Source organism: Polyergus mexicanus, unplaced genomic scaffold (genome assembly GCF_030449975.1).
Source record: "Polyergus mexicanus isolate NDT 795.1 unplaced genomic scaffold, iyPolMexi1.0 SCAF_3, whole genome shotgun sequence".
NCBI lineage: Eukaryota > Metazoa > Arthropoda > Insecta > Hymenoptera > Formicidae > Polyergus > Polyergus mexicanus.
In genome coordinates this window covers 12,437,740-12,458,646 of record NW_027223323.1, presented here as the reverse complement: position 1 = coordinate 12,458,646, position 20,907 = coordinate 12,437,740, and the positions used below count along the sequence as shown (strand labels likewise).

At 36.5% G+C, this 20,907-nt stretch overlaps 1 protein-coding gene across 19 annotated transcripts in view; it reads right to left on the bottom strand.

Moving 5' to 3' along the window:
* The window catches only part of Pmca (plasma membrane calcium-transporting ATPase 3), a 76,014-nt gene that overhangs the window by 48,195 nt on the left and 6,912 nt on the right, over positions 1 to 20,907 (bottom strand). Inside the window, exon 3 of one of the 19 annotated variants that reach the window (XM_070293387.1) lies at positions 18,896 to 18,939. The exons of 17 other annotated variants lie outside the window; for them this stretch is intronic. The gene's annotated coding sequence lies outside the window, so the exon portion shown is untranslated. Of the gene's footprint in view, positions 1 to 5,004; positions 5,291 to 18,895; positions 18,940 to 20,907 lie in introns of those variants that run through there. One more of the 19 variants, XM_070293388.1, reaches the window with a different exon arrangement.

Genomic DNA, 20,907 nt, shown 5'->3' with positions numbered 1-20,907 from the left:
TAAATTAGCGCGGGAAGATACGTCAAAATTATTAAAATTTATATCGTCTTATTTTACAGACGAATCGTATATAATAATACGAGGAAGAGAGAGAGAGAGAGAGAGAAACTTCTTACATATCGATCCAACCGACAAATTACGTAAGCAGAGGTAATTTTCAGCAGTGCTTTGCGTTGCTTTATTTATTATTATTAAAATGTACAGCGTTAAGCATTTGGCATGCGCGTATAATTGCGTTTCGTCCGCGGGCGTTTAAAGCCGCGTACGCACTAGGACGACTTTTATAGCGCAATCTCGCGACTTGAAATATGTCCAAAATGCATCCCCTACCCCGTTTGCCCCTCACCTCACCTCCCACCCCCCCCCGCCCCTCCTGCTTGCCATGGAAAAACGCAAAACTATAATTTTCCTCGACTCACCTTGATTTCATCAAAATATCGTTTATTTTAATGGTTCGATCAACCGCGATCAGTTATCGCAGTCTTATCTTTTGAGGTGGCAATAAAAATGACGAATTAAATATTTCGCATTTTAAATGGGAAAAAATTTATGTGTTTTTAATCGTCTACACGCGTACTTTCTCTCTCTCTCTCTCTCTCTCTCTCTCTCTCATTCGTATTAAATTAATTGAATAAATCTCGAATGACTTAATCCTCGAATATGATTCAAACTCCTTGTATATTCAACGATCCGACAACTAATTGTGTCTCGAGGCACAGCTAAGTCTACGCGTCTGACACAATGCTATAAATACGAACGGCGATCATTGAGAATCCTGCGATCGCGAGAGAGAAACGAAGGTTGCCGGGCCATTGCATACTTTCGCGGGCAGATTACGTGTCGCGATGATGACATTTTACGCGAAGGAACGCAGGTATCTGGTTTGTTGTCGAGACTCGCTCTTTGACGAGTGACCGCGGCCACGGGAGCGTATCGTCATTAATATACCGGAGGTCGTATAAATACAGGTAGAGGTAGAGTCACACCGCGAAATGATGTCACCGCTTACGCACGTTCATCGAATTAGAAACCAGGCGCGATTTTATTATCCGCTTAGACGAGGCTCCTGGCTAAATGAATTTTAATCGCCTTTGCATGAGTCGCTCTCGCATTATTCACCCGCGTACCGCTGTCATGTAACGTTGATACCGTTCCCCTTTTTATTAACTATTGTCCGCCGATACTTGCAAGACGAGAAATGTCTTTCATCAAACATCGGATCCATAGAATAGCCGGATATTCGACGTTCGCGCCGAAGCTCGGTGCTTCCAAAGTTCAAAGTTTCATGAATATTGATAAGAGGATAAAAAAAAAAAAAAGAACATACGTGAAGAATTGTGACCCAGATTCGTGTGTCACCTAGTTTAATCATCATCAAATCCCTTTCATCATTTATTTCTGAGTGAAGATTATCAAGTTATCGCGTTCAAAATTTTACATTTAAAGAGCACGCAAAATATTTTGTAAAGAAACTCTGTCAAATCGAGCGGCGGACAATAGCAGGAAAAGTTTATGTGAGAACAATAGTTTTATCTATAATCTCAAATAATATTTTATAATGTATAAATTTTTATTCTCTTGAACATATATTATTTATAATTATTTTACACAAGAGAAGAGATTTAATTCACTATTTATGTAACTAATATGTATATACAGGGTGTCTATATAAAGTTTGTCTCTATATTTCGGAAACGGCACAATTTGAAAAACCGAATTATGTGTTCGATCATTTCTCTTTTAAGAAGATTGAAGGACTTGTATGTGTGTCTCTTCCCTAAGGGGGATGCTTCAGGGGGACCTCAGATAAAAACTTTTAAATAAAACCCCCATATTGTAGTATATCGTTTGAAAGGGCATAAAAAAAGAAAATTTTTGGCGCAAACCGGTGGTTGATAAGTTGACCCGTTCGGGAGTTATTTAGGGTTAAAGTTCAAAAAAGTTAATTATCAAAAAATGGTTACTCCCATTTGGAAAATCATAAAAAGACATTTGAGGTGTGAAAGTGTTCAGCTTTTTAAGTCCTTTTCATGATTCAAAATTCAGATTTGATCTTGATTCTTTTTAAAAAGGGTACGTAAAAAATTGTTGAATTCAAGATGACGCCAATTTTTTCTTTTTTCATAAAACCAAGATCAAACCCGAATTTTTGTGGATGGGGACAGACTTTATGGACACTCTGTATGTATGATTTCAAATACTAAAAAAGAAATTATACAATTTATCAAAAGTCTTGCGAATCCGAATCTATCGTTAATTTGACCAATTAATCACTCGATCGTCAAAAAAAAAGCGCGACGAAGCAAGCAAAAGCGCGTTTCCATGAACGCGCAAAATAAATAGTGACACGTTACAACTAATCATCGGATATGCTCGTCACGCGATAGAGAAGTCAGCGAATGATTCATGAATCGCAAAGAGCATCCTACGCAAAGTGTAGCTCTCATGCGCGCATTCATGATTTCTGACACGTCACGCACACACGCGCGCATACACACACACACACACACACGTCTGGCGTGTCTCGCTTGGGATATCGCCGTCCTCTCTTATCAAAATCCGAGAAGACTCGCCTCTCTAATGTTCGCTAGGCACGCTCGTTGGCGCCGAGGAACGCGCGAGGGTGTAATGAAGGGAACAGGGTGTGTAAATAAATGTTTACGGCGCCTCTTTATAAGCGCCGACTCGATGGTTAAATCCATATAAACGACATTAAACCGCGCCGGCTAACAATTCATTCGCGTTCGCAATACGGTCGTTAAGCAAACAACAATATCGTCATCGTGGATGACGCATATATTTGTTTAACACTTTCACCGCCACGCTTGCATATACACGTCTGACATGCGTCTGATCCATGTGAAAAAAAAAAAAAAAGTTTGTTTATTTGTAATAAAGCAACGCGACGTTGAATTCCAAATTTATAGCGCCTCATCTGACAAATGGATGGCATAATTTCTTGTTATCGATCCAGTAACAAATCGTTTAAAAGTAATTTTCGTCATGTGATCGTCTCTTTCCAAAATGTTGAACGCGTGTTTCAATCTTATTATTACAATATTAATTTATTATTAATTTATTATTAATTATTAATTTATTATTAATTTATATACATATTATACACACACACACACACATACACACTCTTAATAAGATATTTCCAACAAAAATAGAAAACAAGAATCGACAAGGGAGATCGAGAGAATGAAAGAGAGAGAGAGGGGGGGGGGGGAGAGGGAGAGATGGGTAGGGACGGTTAACAACGTTGGCCAATTATCAAAATTGTCAGATAACGTATTTTTGAATGTGTTGTATGATAAAATTATAATGCTTTCACAGGGACAGTAATGAATTCAAGCTACAGGAAGTATCTGTCCCGATGCGTCATGTTTCGATTATTCATTAGTAGACCTTGATTGCATCACTGTTTTTATCCAACTTAAAAAGATTTTTCACGCCTACGATTCTTAATACGTTAATATCTGTGAATCGGGAAAAATATCATGAACATTTTCAACCGCACTTCTTTAAGATTAAGTCAAAGCCTTAAATATAGCGCGTGTTTTTTTATTTATTTTTTTTTTTTTTTTTATACGACTTGCATAACGCAGGAATTCCGCGAAGGGTTAAGGAATCACGTGTCAATCTAATTACCGCCTACTTCGATTTACATAAATTCCTATCTACGCGCGTATTACAATAACGGAGATTATGTCTTAGTGCACACGCATGGAAATCGTGAATTCACACGTGTTTTTTTTTTTTTTTTAAATACTAGACGCGTATGTGTGTAAAACCCACGTTATTAACCGCGCGACATGTAAAATCAACGACGAATAAAGTAGCGCGAGAGTACACGAAGCTTCGATCACGTTTCCATTAATTATAGACAGCCTTCGAAAAATTGCGAAGCCGTCCTCGCGCAATTTTCGAATAAGTCGTTCTTGCGCCATGATAGAAAAAAAAGTCCGCCTTTTATCTCTGGAAAATTGATTTCTCGCGAATCACGCGAGAAATTTTCACATACACATACACACAGTCGCGACCTGGAAGTAAAATGAACGGGAGCGAAATAGAGTTTGTTGGTCCAGCGTGTGTGCAAGCGAACTCATTAAAAGTAGAGCTTTGAGTATTTGTGTGGGAGTTTCCTACACACGCTTAACACGCATGACGTCATCTCGCGAAAACATTGAGCTTCTCAAACGTTTGTGGATTTTTCTAGTTTGTTTACTCATGATCGCAAACGAATATGCATATCGCGGGGGAGAGTTGATTTTTTTTTTTTTTTACAACTCGGAGAATCGCAATTTTTATTATTATACACGCTCGAGAAATATTCTTGTCTCGCGGAGGATATTCTTCGTTAACAATATCGCGTCACTATAAGCGAGGTCCTCGGCGAAACGCCAAGATGTCGAAAATTGCCTCGCGGCCGAATAGGAGCCGAGAAACGATGAACTACTGAAATACGAAACCAAGTATCTCATAGAAAAGAGAGTAAAAGAAAAAAAAAACAATGTGGTCGTTATACATAATGAGATAATAAAAAGCAAGAGTGTAAAAATGGCAGAAACAAAAATATTTGTTCGTAATATGAGCCTCCTGTATCAACGGACTTTCAACAAGGTGGTTCCCATTAAAGCATTCAAAATCGGAGCTTTATCCAAATTGAGAAGATTACGGCTAATTCGTTTGAATGATTAATTCGCTTAATTCACTTTGCTTAAAAGGAATGGAAGATTAGAGTAATACGCGGAGGTGCGTTATCTCGGGAGTTGTATCGCGCGTGACACATCTACTTGTCCGATGTCATGTGTTACACACGGTAAAGTGTCACGCATCATCGATCCGTTCGGCCAATCTACGATCCAGCTCGCACGCATAGTCCCGCCCTTTTTTCTCTCTTCCCTTTTTTTCCTTTTTTTTTTATTTATTTGTTCTTTATTTCTATTACACATCTTCATATTTCACTAAACGACCCGGCCATATATCGATCGCGCTTACCTGCCTATCGAGTCGCACGTGCGTACACATACATACACTCGCGTTACTTGGAAACGCGCGTAATATTATCTCCGCGCGCGACGATCCGACCTTTCTACGACTCCACGTGGGACTGCGGATGCGGTCCGTCCGGAACACTTCCGTCCCGTCCCGTGTCACGTAATCAACCGCGTTAGCCGACACACGCAGGAACGTACGTATAGCCGATTGAAGCCACGTAATATCTTTCTTTAAGAACGGCCGTTGACATTACATCACTCACTTAGCTTATGACGTTTCAATACTTTAACACAATGCTCGTTTAGTGTCATATCTTGTGAATATGTGATGAGAAAGTTTTAGCGAATTGTCAAGTCTCGAGCGAAAAAATCTCGAGTTTTTGTAAATTAAATTTCTCTTTCTTTCAGCAACATTTGATATTTTCTTAAGAATTTTAAACAGCGTCTAAAAAAAGAGATAGTTTCATCGGAAAGTATTAAGGTGGTTCTCATGAAAATGAAAAAATTATTCTCAATTTCCATATGTATGAAAACATACGGAATACACACTTGAAATATTGTAATAGTTCATATCTTCAGATTCCTATCTTTAAATGAAATAAACATATCCATTTATCTACTCATCTCTATTCTTCTCTATCTCTATTTTTTTCTAATTCTGTCAAGAGAGAGAGAGAGAGTGAAGAGAAAGACATACCATTGCTATCAAAGCATGCCACGCGTGCCAATTGTCAACCAGGTAGAACCTCTCCTCCTCTTTATCCTTGCTATCCCCCTCCTCTCTCCTTTCTCTCTCTCTCTCTCTCTATCACGCGCGCACCATGTAAAGGTGGGTATACACTTAGCGACGAACACCGAACGAACAGCGAATGCGAAACGTTTTGAACGTTTTTCTCGCACGAATTGTCTTTGATGTACCGCTTCATGAGGGAATCGAGCCGAATGCGAATCGAACGTTCTGTTCGCATTCGCTTTGGCGTATATATCTGCTGAATGATAATAATGAACGTTTGCATTCGCTGTTCGTTCGCTAAGTGTATACCCACCTTTAGGTAATCGCCGCTAATACACGCACCGGCGCGTCTCTTTCACAAGCCGAGAGACGCGACATAGAGTATCCATTCTCGCGTGCTATTGGATTCTGCGGTGTTTGTTGGCCTGTCGGAAAATTCGGTGCGGTGTGTAGTGTTGCGGAAAATTGTTCTAGCAACCCCTCCCAGCGCGATCAGCACGGCGTGATTCATTTTTCCGCGAAAACGCTTGACAAGATCGCTGTTCCTTTTACGCGAGAACCTCTGCTGTTTGCATTAAGGAATTTATTAACATAATATACTGAAAATATCGGCGAATCTCTTTTTTAAATAAACAAAACGCGTTATCAGCGCACTTTATTTCCTCCGCGATTTTTTTCATCCCTCAAGCGATTTATTTTCTCCTTTCAGAAGCGAAATTAGGAAATGATAAAGGGCGAGATGTCGGCTGTTAGCAGCGTAAATTTAATCAATTTCGCGCGGATCTTCGCTCGTCACGATGTCGTTTGCAAGCATCGTTTCGGATAATGATCAAGGTTGCACAGTCATCTCCCGTTCATTTTGCGTGACATGTACTTAGGGAAAGACATTTCTTTTCATTTCCCGATCCCTTTTTCTGCCTCTGGTTTTCCTTGGGAAACGATTGCCCTCATGATAATATAAGCTTCCCGCGGAAACAGAACAATTTTATCTGGCCGATAAAGAGAAAAAGGAAAGAGGAAACAGACCGAGACAAAGAAGTGGAAGGATTGTAACGAGTGAGGCGGAGAAGGTGCTCAGATAGAACTGTATTATCTTTTGTCTACCAATCCCTCTCTATCCTTCTCTATCACGGTTGCTCGCAAGATATTTTGGCTGCGTCTGCTGACGTCAAATATTGTACATTGCGTGTAGTTGAAAGATTTAACAATAAGCCAATGACATATAGAAAAAGGCAAGTAGTAAGACGTCAATAGTAAGCAAATAAAAAATGTCGATTTGATTTCTGCTTACGTCTTATTGCTTACGATTTTTTATTTGCCATGGACTTTAAGACGCGTATGATACAATAGAGATAAATGATTTATCTATGAAATTACTTGAAAGCTTGAAATAAAAAGGAACAACATCAGCGAATGTATTAGATCAAAGAATTCAAATCGGTGTTTTCAAAAAATATTTTTTAAAGTCTTAATCAGGCCATTCGTCAATCTAAAATCAAAATTAGTTCCAAAACTTGCTTGGTTCGTTAGATTAAGCAAAAGATCTTCACCGAATTTCGAGTTTCATCCATTGAGACATTAATTTAATCAATTATCTTAATTAAAAGATTGAAAAGAGGAGATACCTAAAAATACCTAGAAATTAATAGATGCAAATACAGACATCATGATTATAGATAAATATTTAAAATTGAAATCATTAGATATGATCATTATTTTTTAATTTTTCCAAATCACTCAAAACGATAATAAATATCATTTAAAAAACAAGATTATATATACACAAAATAACATATGTGTATGTGTATTTAAATATATGACATTAAGCGCGTTCATGGATCCTTAATTTTTCAAACAAATTAACAAAGCGACAGTAGATATCAGAAAAGAATTCGAAAATATTCAATGCGTAGAATATATATAAAATGCAGATATGTTTTTTTTTCTATATGAAATAAATACTTCGCCTAAAATTCTGACGGAGCGACATCGAATGCGCCCTTCATGATGCATTTATTTTTCAAAGTCACCATAAATTCGCATAAAAATGTCATCGGGGTTTTTACGGGCGTATTAGAGCGGCGGATGCATTTCGTGGAACGGCAAAAGACAAAGTAATTCCATTTAGCAGGCTCGCTCGTGATTAAAAATAGCGTCGCGCTGTCTTCGTGCGTGTGCTCTAACTCTGTCGAACTGGCGCACCCATTCGTGCGCCATTTGTATAGGATGTCCTACAAAGAAAGTCCGCATTCCTAACTTATTGTTAAATATTATAATTATTTTTAAATTGAATATTTTATTAGTTATGCATACAAATATTATCATAAAATATATATCCCAAACAGGTATAGTTTCTGAAATATTCTAGATATACAAAATATTAAAAAAAAATTAAATTTCTTTCATATATATATATATATATATATTTATTATCCAACACATTGTGATATACATTCAAGTCCGTTAATATGCGGTGTCTAATGAAGAAAAAAATAAATGAACAGCGATAAGGCATTATTACTTTGTTGCACAAGATTAAATTGTTGCATTATTATTGTAGGATAGCGTAATGGTATAATATGATTGTAATTAAATTATGAAATAATCGCGTGATAAACAGACGCGAATTATCGAGGAGCGAAAAAAATCTTACGCTCGCGGTCTATCTCGTTTAGATCGATTTATCGCGGTGACATCGTTTATCGGACGTCATTGAAAAGATTGATATTACTGATCTCCAAATTATTTTTTGATAATATATATTTTTTTTTAAAGACATCGCACATTAATTGACGTAAGAAACGAGATATTTAATGATATCAATCTGTTACAGAGATGTTCCGTATCTTTAAAATTCTTGCGTTATCATTTTAAGTATTTTCTACATTTATCTTGTCTAGTTTAAATAAAGAAACTCTATTCATATAAATCTGAATTTCGTTGAGCGGTTAAAATACAATTTAATAACGGTTCGAAGAACCGTTTCTGTTCATATAACAGTTTCGTTCCGAAACGAAATGAAATAGATAATAATTTACGTTTTGATTTGAGAGACATCGATTTTGATACACTTATTTGTATATTTATTCGCGTTCATATTTGTATTCTCTTGTACGCTTGCGTATATTTAGATGTAGTTTTGACATTTAATAGAGCCGCATTCGCGTAACGCTTTATAATCTCCACTCTTACGTCACGATCCGTTCGTCCATGAATCGTCATCGGCGGCATTCATTTCCCGTGACTAATTGCGGCCATAAACTCCGAGAGTACAGTCGCGCTTTATAATTATGTTAACGAACATCTGTGCAATTCGCGAATCCATGATATCCGACCGCCATTAATTCGATAGCTTTTTGCACCGTCACTTTTTTACGGAACGAGTTTCGCGTAACCATTTCGTAATTAATCAATTATTCATAAAGATTCAAAAGTGTGTTTATGGGTCAAGGGAGGGAAGGGAGAGTATCGTCGAGACGACGTGCGATTAACATTAATTAATTAAGCGTTACTACCGACCATTTATCGGGAAAAATTTCGCGATGCGAAACGAAGTGTGTAATAAATCAGGAGATTTACACACGCGCGATTCGCGATTAATAATTTATTCATCGAAACTAATGTTTCCATGAAAGATCGTACACTTGCGTATTTGAATTCCGAGATCTGTTTAAATCGTCGTAATAATGGACAATTGAGTCGGTTAATTAAAAATATCGACGTAAGCGCTGATATTGTCGTTTTATTCTTGTTTTCCGAGAATCTCTCGTTATAAGACTTTTCGATCGATAAACCATGAATCATTCTAGATATCGCAATTGCTATCGTGTGAATTAAATTCTGCATAAATCTAATTTGTATCGTATTATTATTTATTTATTTATTTATTATATTTAATCCTTGCCTTGCGGCTTCGGATGGCTTCCGGTATATATTTTTCCTTCATTACATTCATTCGACAAATAAATATTTAAACATTTATACATTTATAACATTGTAAAACCTATATTACACTTTGTCACTTTGACTATAAAATGTTGCATCTTATAATTTCTTAACTTTATAACTTTATAACTTTTGAACCTTACGTATCGTATTATTATTGTGGCCGTAATTATTTTAATTAAAACATAATAGAGCAATATAAGAGCGTATTATATCTTCTAAGAAATAACAGAATCATTATTTGCCATTAAAAGAGATTTTCGATTACGCGAGAAATTTGTACTATGTTATTATTAGTTAAAACTTTTTTATTTATTATTAAGATATAATGTTTTTTTCGAAATGGAAGATCATCTTGTTGATAAAAAAAATTTTAGTTATCGAGGTATGATAGAACGCCAGTCATCGATCTACACTACTGATCTATGCACGTTGACCTACACTACTGTAGCATCGAAATTAGGTCAGGACATTTCTAATTTGCATATAGATGTGAGATACAGTATCACAGATCAGAGGAAAAATGTCCATTAATAATAGTTAATATCTTTAAGTAAAGTAGAGAAAAAAGGAGCTTATGTAAACTTCTTTAATACATTAAACAAAATAAATAAGGGATCACCCATGCGCCATTAATTACAACGGATAATTTTTTTAGCATTATTCGTTAACTCGTTAATTAATGTTTAATATGCAAATCTAATAAATTTTTCGTTCAATATATATTAAATGGAATTTAACGCGTATATAAAATTCATACGCTTTTGTAAAATATTTGTCTCACTTTATTTACATATCTGATCTTCGGGATTTAATGTTACAAATTACAAATTAGTTGTAATTTATAGGATATGAGTAGCTTATGTTTTATTTTTTCCGGCAAGACTGGCCAGTCTCACAGAATGGAGGAGAAATAATTTCGATACGAATTTCGTCGATAATCATAAATGTTTGAACTGATACGATTTAATCTCGACAAACGACCGAGAACTGAATATTCATACGAGAATTGTTAATTGGCGTCAAACAATTACACGATCATCAGTCGATTGTCTACGCTCAACTACTTGCTCTGACACGGCAGTAAATCCGATAATCAGTTCGGGCTAAAACCTTCGTAAATTCGTTGTCGGCTACGATAAAACTAAGGGTTTAGTCTAAAGACTAGATATCCGGGGGTTTATATGACAGAGCCCCAGACAGGGACTTACTCCCTGGAATAGAGAATCAGGCAAGTAGCGACATGAAAATAATCTTCTTTCACGCGAGCTGCTCGAAGAGCCGATAAAAGACTTGACAGGCAATCAAGATACTGGAGACCCGCGCTATCATCGCGCTATGCCACGATAACGCGTTAAAATAATTGTCATGTAAACTTACCGGTTGTCGTAAGACGCGATCTGACGTCAATCGCTCTGACGAGAGTTGACAAACGGGCGTATCTGTTTGTAAGACGTCGACGATGGTGGTGGCACCCAAACGGTTACGCGACCCCGATGAAGGGTATCCCGTCAGCGGGGAGGAATTCGAAGAGATCTATAATTTCGGAGCGAGCTCGGATTCCGATTTCCGATCGACACGCAATAATGATCCCCCGCGTGTTTTTCCCGCAATGGAAACGCGACGCCCGATGGATCGTCTGCGGCCGAGCACCACAATCGAACTCGTCCACGAAATTACACCATTTCTAATCCCCGATGGCTATTTTCAGTATACCGATACGATTGGACATCGATATTAGAATAACAATTTACGAGCATCCATAAGTATCAATATTGCAATTCCTTATTTATCAGGGAGTAGTATACTCGTATAAAAAAAATAGACTTTATTATTATTATTATTTAGGAAAAATGTACGTTATCTCTTTTCCTTATTCTACATACACACATATATACATATATTTATACTGACAAAAATTAATATATATATATATATATAAATTATATTGATGATGTGTTTATTAAAAACATGTAAATATATGTATATATATTGCTTTTTTTATTAGATATATATATACTCTATCTCAATCTTTGACAATATTCTTTCCTTCCACTTTCATATTGCTGAATATCCATTCAAAATTTTACATTATTTTACAATGTCAATATTCGTTGATATATCCCTGAGATATTGTCCTCGGAGTATCGGAATCTTTGATACTTGTTCTATATTGGCGTACAATGGAAAAAAAGATCTTTCTCTTCGAAAATGAATGAGCATTATCTGTTTCGAAAAATGCAAGCGAACTGTTTATCGCGCTTTTACGTGTGGCAATCGTATACGCCAACGTATTCTTTCCACGAGGCGAACGCGGAATGATGCTGAGGAGTACTTTGTAATAATCGTCGGTCGAGAAATTGCTGTGCATTGCATATGACTGCACGTATCCGGATTCATAATGGCAGAGTTTGTCGGAATGAAAGGACAGAAATAGAGGCAGTACAATTCTGCGTTTTTACCTTCTAGTCCTTTATTCCGGTAATGTGAAACAAATCCTTTTAAACGCGTACGCGATAAAAAGAAGTGCAGAGATACTTACGAGTAGCGTGATGAAGGAAAATTTTAGATAAAATATACTTCTGTGATAATTCATTATCTTATCGCAAATTATACAACAAGAGCCTGATGTATCCACGGACGTCAGACAGGTAGCTTAATTTTATAGTTACATCTTTCGGAATAACAAATTAAGTCTTCAATAGGAATTTAATTTGTTCGCCGATTTAAACGCTTGGTTTATCACAAAGATCTATTAATAATTTTACAATTTTGATATAAACCTTATGCTCTCTCTTCTCATTGCCTATCGAAAGATTGTGAATCTGTTTACACACACGCACGTAACGAGGTGACCCTGACCGTCGATGCATACCATTCATCGCGGAAAAATAATGACGAGGAACATATATTTATTATTGCCTCGCCGTGCAATCGCATTGCGTGTCAGCGGTGGCAAAATTATGCAACGACGGGAGAAGCGATCGTTGCCATATTTAAAATGCATCGCGTCGATCTTAAGGTGGGTATACACTTAGCGAACCAACACCGAACGAACAGCGAATGCGAAACGTTTTGAACGTTTTTCTCGCACGAATTGTCTTTGATGTACCGCCTCATGAGGGAATCGAGCCGAATGTGAACCGAACGTTCTGTTCGCATTCGCTTTGGCGTATATATCTGCTGAATGATAATAACGAACGTTTGCATTCGCTGTTCGTTCGCTAAGTGTATATCCACCTTTAGACGCGCGCGCGCGCGCGCGCGCGCGTGCGAGACTTTCCTCGGAAATCATCGCGATTGACATTCGCAGTTCGCACCGAGAAACGCGTTTTGGCTCTCAACGAGAAGCGATGGTCGCTGGAGTCGCGATGGCTGCATAAGCAACGCTAGATTATAAAAAAGAGATTTTATAGAGATAACAACGTGTCAGCAAACGAGTTTCCTTTTCGGAAATCAGCATCGAAGCGATTTTCCTTGGGGCACTAAGGCGGTTTTTCAAGATTAAATTATTATGTTTTGATAATAAATATTAGGTGTACAACTTTGCTTCCGCCGTTTTCCTATAGATGGCTTTAGCGGTAAGTAGTGGTCGAAATAAATAGATCATAGACGTCATGCGATAAACTTGGGCATCTGTCAACATAACCCCATAGAAACATTAGTCGATTTGTGTCTGCATCATAAAGTTATTCTCGATTGAAAATGTCAGTTTACGAGCCAAATTCTCGTCATTTGCGGGAGGTTTTAATTTTCTGCTTCAATACGAAGAAATCTGCGGCTGAGGCTCATCGAATGCTCTCAAATACTTATGGTGAAGCCGCTATTAGTGAAAGAACGTGTCGTGAGTGGTTTTAACGCTTCAAGAACGGTGATTTTCACCGTTCGAAGACCGGTATAGCGGTGGAAGAGAAAAGGTTTTCGAAGATGCAGAATTGGAGGCATTACTTAATGAAGACTCGAGTCAAAGTCAAAAAGAATTGGCACGATCATTGGGAGTGGACGATACTTTGAATCATAAATGTATAACCAGTTTTTTACAATAAAGCCTCGAATTTCGGAACAGAAACGGCGGAAGCAAAGTTGTACACCTAATATTATAGATACTCTCGCACACACTACTACTGTAAAAGATAAATATAATATGATTGATATGTAATTTTGTTTAATTTTTTCTATCAAAATATATTTTTTGAAATCTCGTTTATACGCTTTTATTTTTGCCCTTGATGCAAATTTAGCATATATTCTTGATGTTTTCAATGTCATCTCGTCGATCAAAAGTCTCGACCAGTTTTTACGAGATGAAAATTTGGTGCGTTGAATAGGCACCACGAGATTGAAACAAGCGTGTTGCGGTTTTCTAGAAAGCGGCATCGCGTAGTGTTAACAATGTAAGTATGTAACCGATATCGGATCGATTGACCCGAATCCCAACGGTGGAAAGGGGATAAATAATAGTCGCGACCTGATTCTACGATAATTTCTATCGAGAGCGACGACGGTGGCATTCGCGGCCCTTGTCTCTCGTCAACGGAATACCTTATTGCGCGAGACGACCATATATCGATTAATCCTTTAAAAGGTCATGTCAATATAACGGCAGAAAATGCAATATGCATTGACACGACGAAGCTCGTGGCTTGACAAAGAGAACGCGGGGAATATACACCTCGATCTCATTATATCCCCGCAACGACAGTTACGCTCGCGAAATAAAAGTCTATCTCGATCATTTTAATGTCAGAGCTCGTAAAATCGCTACGCGCGAACGCGTAGAAGAAATTTAATTTATATCATATAGTATAATATTATATCGTAATGCTCACTGTTATTTTAATCCCATATTAATCTCTCCCGCTCGACACAAAGAGCGAAAATTTCATCGCGAAATTCAACCGCGAACTCGCATCCTACGTAAATTTCACAGGTGATGGAATATTATTTGAAATCGCAACTGAAATCCAGGCATAACATTGTATGACAAACAGAAACATTTGCACGGAAGGAAAAGTCATTCCTATCGTGACTCGTATCCTAACGGTGTGTGGTGTATTCTAAACCATCAAAGTCAGCATTTTATTTGCCCGCGCGTGCCGATGAGAGAGACACGCAATAATAAAATAATATTTATGTACATAACAGAAAACAATGCAATTTAGCTTTGAGAGCCGTGTCGCCTCTTCCTCCTCTTCCACGAGGAGGCTTCTCTCATCTCTCGCATACGAGGACTATACATCACCGACAATGTCAAAAGCATATCTTCGCGCTGTACGCCTCATGGTTGATGCGGCTAAATTTATCGAAGCATTCGTAGATCGCGTAGACATAAAGTATGATGTAAATGTCAGAAGAATAACTCTGAATAAAACGAAACTCTATATAATGAAAAAGAAATGTTTTAATAAACTAAATAAAAAAAAAACTCGTGCTTGCTAATAATAATATTTCAATATTTCGATATTTGCAGAGAAGCGCTTATCAATTTGAAAACAAAAATTATAAACAAAATATCTCTTCAAATATATATATATATATATATATATATATATATATTTTTTGTTATAATTAGAGAGAGAGAGAAGTATCTCACATCTCTAATATTCTTCATTTAGAGAAATAATTAATATATTGTTTTATATTATTTATTTAGAAATAAATAAATAAGTAAATAAATAATGTATACTAAAATATTAATTATTTATAGAAAAATAATTAATAAATAGTTGAGAGTAAAGGAAAGCAGGATACAATTCATTTATTTATATATATGACAAAGGAAACAGAAAAAAAAAAAACGGAACGTGAAAAATGTATTCTCGGCGTTTATAAATTATCTTGAATTTCACTCAATGTTTCATTACACATTATCGATAAACGCGACGGATAAAAACGTGGGCACTGCACGATTAACAGACTTTTATCGCGCGTCCCCGTAATCTTTTCTACACAGCGCGCTCTTTGCGCGGATGCCTTTTAATCGCCGTATATAATATAACAATGTGCATACCTTTAACAGTTAACGCGAGATATCCTGCCGGCAGCATCGGCTGCTCTTCCCTATTTTTACACGCATCCAGCCACGATGTGTAAAAAGTGAAGGATATAAATAACCTCACCTATTTACATGTTAAATTGGATTACATGCGCATGTGTATCGGTACAATAACGCGAAGAAAGCCCGGCCGAGAATAACTTGTGAGAACGCGCGCGCGAGATAAATTATCAGCTTTTAAAAGTTTTAATAGCGAGGAGAAAAAAAGATATTAACACGCACATACATACATACACAAACACGCGTACACATCAACCGTGTCACTTTGCAAGAAAAGCGAGAGAGCAACGAGGAACCGCGTACAAACAGCGATAGAAAAAAAGGGAGGATGCAGAAAAAGCGCGAAAGGGAGGGGAAAAAATTTCAGATATGATATAATTATACGTAATAAACAGGCTGCCGCGATGACGCGCACGCATTGCGTGAAATTAATTTCTATTTTCGGAGACGGCTGCGGAAACGCGTGAAGAATTTAGAGCACAGGGTATATACATAATTCCGAGGTAAAGCTAAGGCGCGTGCGATCTCACAAGTCGAATAAAGAAGGATAAACTTGGGCGTCGCGACAAGAAACGTCGAATTGATAACCAATCGGGGAATAATAGCGATATAATCGAGATAATTGTTCACGCACGAGAAATGCGTATGCGCTGTATTAATGTCATAGCGAGAAGACATTTGTTTCATTTTTGTATCATTATATGCGGAAAATCTATACAATATTCAACCATCGCAATTATTCAAAAAGATCAATTTATTTGATTTACCAATTTAATTTTAATTTAATAGAGAGCGAGTCTTATATATCCTTAAATTGAGAGGAATATATAATTTATTATTTTTTGAGATGATTGGTGCGGCGGAAAAGAATCATTTATTATACGAAGTATCCGCCTAAATGTTTCGCCCTTCTTTTTATTTACAGATTTTATACAGTTTAACACATACAGACACACACACACACACACAAACAAATGGTTGAAAAATAATTTATTTTTATAAATTCGAAAGGAGGAACGATCGATCACGCGATAATGATTGATCGTTTCGCACGACAAACATTCCTCTACAAGTTGCAAGGATGGATCGAGCGAATCGACGGATGCGTTAGAAACTAATTGATTCGGGTTAAGTATTTTGTATTTTATCCACATGCGCTATATGTATATCAGATTACGGAAGCAAAGTGTAAACACAATCAAGCGACGAGTGAAAAGGCTGACGCAAACTAGATTGGGCGATCGACCTAAGATTTATCAGTCATCGATTGCCCTTTATCAGTCGAGTCCTCCTTCCCCTGGTCTTCTCATACAGAAGTCTCTATTGATAATAACGTAATCTTTGATGACCTTAGCAAGTTCACACACATGCATTTTGTCCTCGCAAAAATTTCGCGTAATCTCGCTATTTATCGACTTTTCAACATTTAACATTTTGTGTGTATGTGTATGTGGGCATCATTCAAACTTGTCTTCAAGTTAAGGATGTATGCGTTATATATATTAACACATTGACAAAGGCATGAAAATTTCGCAGACCGTTCTACTTTTTCTTCTGAGTATCTGTGCGAAACCTGAGCATAATTTTTTTAACGGTTTAAAAATTATTTAAAGTTAGTATTGATTTTTATGGAAAATCGCGTATAATAGCACTTATGGACAAATTTGACAAGAAAAAAGCATTGCCAACAAAATAAAAATTTTCACATATATATTAAGAAAACACTAATAAATATTTGCAAGACTTGATTTAGATCCACTTATTTGTTTAAATGTTATTTACTAAAAATTGTAGAGAAATATTATCTCTCTCTCTCTCTTTCTAAAAATTATTCATTTTTTTTTGTTTCTTGCAATTAATTTCAGGAGATATTCACGATCAAAAGTTTTTGTAAAAATTTTGTTTTAGGAAAAATATTAATTACAACTATTTTCTTTTACGAAGACGTTAAAAACTATATTATTTTGTAATACTTCTTCTAATAATTCTTTTTATAATCCGGATTTATTTTTTTGATTTTTCAAACAATATAAATGTAAAAAATATCTTTTTTTTTAAATTATGACAGTTTTTTTGCTACTATTGTACAGTCAAAACATCGTTAAAATCCCGTCATAACAAAGTCTATTTCAAATTAAAAACTAAATTGAAATTATCATTTAATGTTCGCTAGAGAATTTTATTTTCAAACTCTTTAAGACTGGATAACTATTAGCATCTAGATTAACATTTCAGTATATTAGACTTTTAGTTTTTCGATAATTCTTCATTGTAACCAAACGGGATACTCTGTATACAAGGAAGCTTCATCTCGCGCTATGGATGTAATAATAATTTAGCAACGGCCGGCAATTTATAGACGTGGATGTAAAAATTTTTGTCAAAATACGACACATTGAGAACGGAGAAGGGAAAGCGCGAGGCCTAGCTTTATCATCGGTCGAATTAGATATATTCGCCGATTAATTATTCAGCGTTTCCCTCGAAATTGAAGTTTCACGTCGGCCTTTGCGGGTATTAACTTCGATTAAGGTTCCTCCTCGAAGCGAGCTCCGCGGACGGCAAAATAGACGGTATTATTAGTAACGGGATTAAAATAGCGGACGATTAGACCGTGTTGCCTTGATCCGGGCGAATTTTGCCGTCGTCGTAAATCTCGAGAAAATCGAGGTAGCCGCTGGGTTTTAACCCCTTCAACCCGAATATTGTCTAGATAGCGGTACAAATGGCAAAGATTTCTTTTTTTATAGGATCTTGGATAAATTATACAAATTTCGCGCGCAATCTACGTAATTAAAAAATGATAATTATTACAATTTTCATATCCCTAATAAATAATAAAATTTGATCACAATTTAACAAAATTAATATCCCGTAATGAAGATCGCGATCAAGGTATTTCGAGGGAGAAGGGAACCGATATCTGCGGATGATGAGAGAAGAATGTACCGATTCGTCTCTTGCCCTCAATCGCGATACGTAATCGCGTAAGCGGTACAATGGCAGGATGAACGACACAATCATTTGACGATGAAAGGAGGAACATGTACACGCATACATACACGAGCGCTAAATACTTTTAACGCGCCACAACTGAGCTAACAACACCACAGCTCATTAACAAGTTTGTCATTCGCGATTGAACGCGTTAAATCCTACCTTAGGGTATCGATTGATGCTCGCGAGGAAACATACAGAATAGCCTGAAATTGAAATCGAACCATCTCATTCATCTCTCCAAATTCTTCGGCCGATATGAAATGGATTTAAATGAATGCTCGATTGGTTCCGAGACACTCTGTATCTATATATCTTCTGTTTCTTTTTTCCTCTGTCGGAAAACGAAACAAAGTTCCAAGTTATAAGGTATATGTGTGTATTTTTGTGCTCTTATTGGATATTAAATATCCTATGAGGCGACGACATCGATATCAATTCGTAAGAAAAGGTCAAGGCGACATGTGAAACGTTCCAACAATAATTAATGCGCGTTTCTTTAACATACTCCCTTCTAGAATATGCGTGTTTCATGTGTATCGTGGGGTGAAATTTTCACTCAAGTCGTCAAAAAAGTGCAAAGGAAAAGCGAGAAACCTTTCGCGCTTTCGTTAATTTTCTAATTGGTAATTATCAATCGCCATGACTCCGTTGGATCGAACGACGCAATTTATCTGAGAAATATTTCAGCGATAGACGGATTTTTAAGATGCTTCAATTCAACGGTCTCACAATCGAGCATTCATGAATCAGTTTTGTGAATGGCGTTCCATTTTTCCCGCAAAACGGAGTCTTCATGTTTATTATTAAATTATAAAAATGTATGAATCTTTTCTTTTTTCAATTAAAACAATTAATCTTTCCTTTTCATCCGAATATTCAAAATTTTTTTAATATTTTTGGAGATCGCGCTTTATCGATAATAAAAACTGAGCAGATTTCTCACAAAATACTATGAGATTTGTCTTTTTTACTTTTTTTTTATCAATAGTTTGGTTTAAAGATACATTGAAAATGATGTTCCATAATTAAAGTTGTAATAATAATTAATAACAAAATATATATGATAGATATATTCCTTGCGACGATCGCGATGTTTCGATCTAGGGGAAGGGAAGATCAGGTCATCGAGTTATGCCGTAAATACCGGTCGAACGTACGGAAATTACGGGGGAAGTGTATCCGCGGTATTTTTAACCACTATATCGTCTGGTGTTCGTCGCGGACCACCGAGACGAAAAATTTGACTAGGTAGCAGGTACGTAACTTTTAATACTCTGGCGGTACGCGGAGGATGGGACGGGAGTCTGGTGTACACGTACGTATCTCGTCGGGGATTAAAAATAACTAAGACACGTGTAATGTGCTCTTCCACTGTTTGGCAGCTACAAATACACACACAGGACGCTGCGTCGATGAGACATCCTGTTCTCTCCTCTTGTTTCCCTTTCTTTCTCTCTCTCTCTCTCTTTCTCCCTCACCTTTTTCTAAACTTCCTTAAGCTCGGACTCACACGTTTTATTCATCCGCGAGTAAATATCGAACCTTATATTAACGAACGTATGTAGAAACTACATCGGATGTCTCCGGATCACTGAGAATGTTTTTTCAACGATAGAAAGTATAGGGATTATTTTAGGGGAAATAACGTAGAACTTCGGAGTTATTAAATATTGAGAATTGAGAAATTTTGATAAAATGCACAAGAAAATATACGATATGATATATATATATATAAAAAAAAACATTAAATATTTATACGCGAGAGTGAATAACAAATGTTTATCCTTATAGAGAGAGAAAAGTTTCTTTGGGTTTAATAAATTTTATTGAAACCAAAGAAATATAATACTTGGAATAGTCCAATCATACTAATGTTTGAAGTGAAACATGGAGGATAGAAATAAATATTGGTTAGGGGAGGAAGCGTATGCCTGTGTATTTTGCGATATAGGCGAAAATTGTACAAGTCATTATTTTAAAGATTGTGATGTAACTAAAAGTTGGTTTATAGAAATAGGTAAGGATGAGAATGAAGTAGAGGAAAAATTGTGGAACGATGTGTTAGATGATGCGAGAGGAAGGTTATTAAGGAAAATTTAGAAGGAGAAGGAGAAGGTTATAAGAAAAATAGGAATATAAGGTAGTTATAAAGGTATGTATGAGAGAATGAG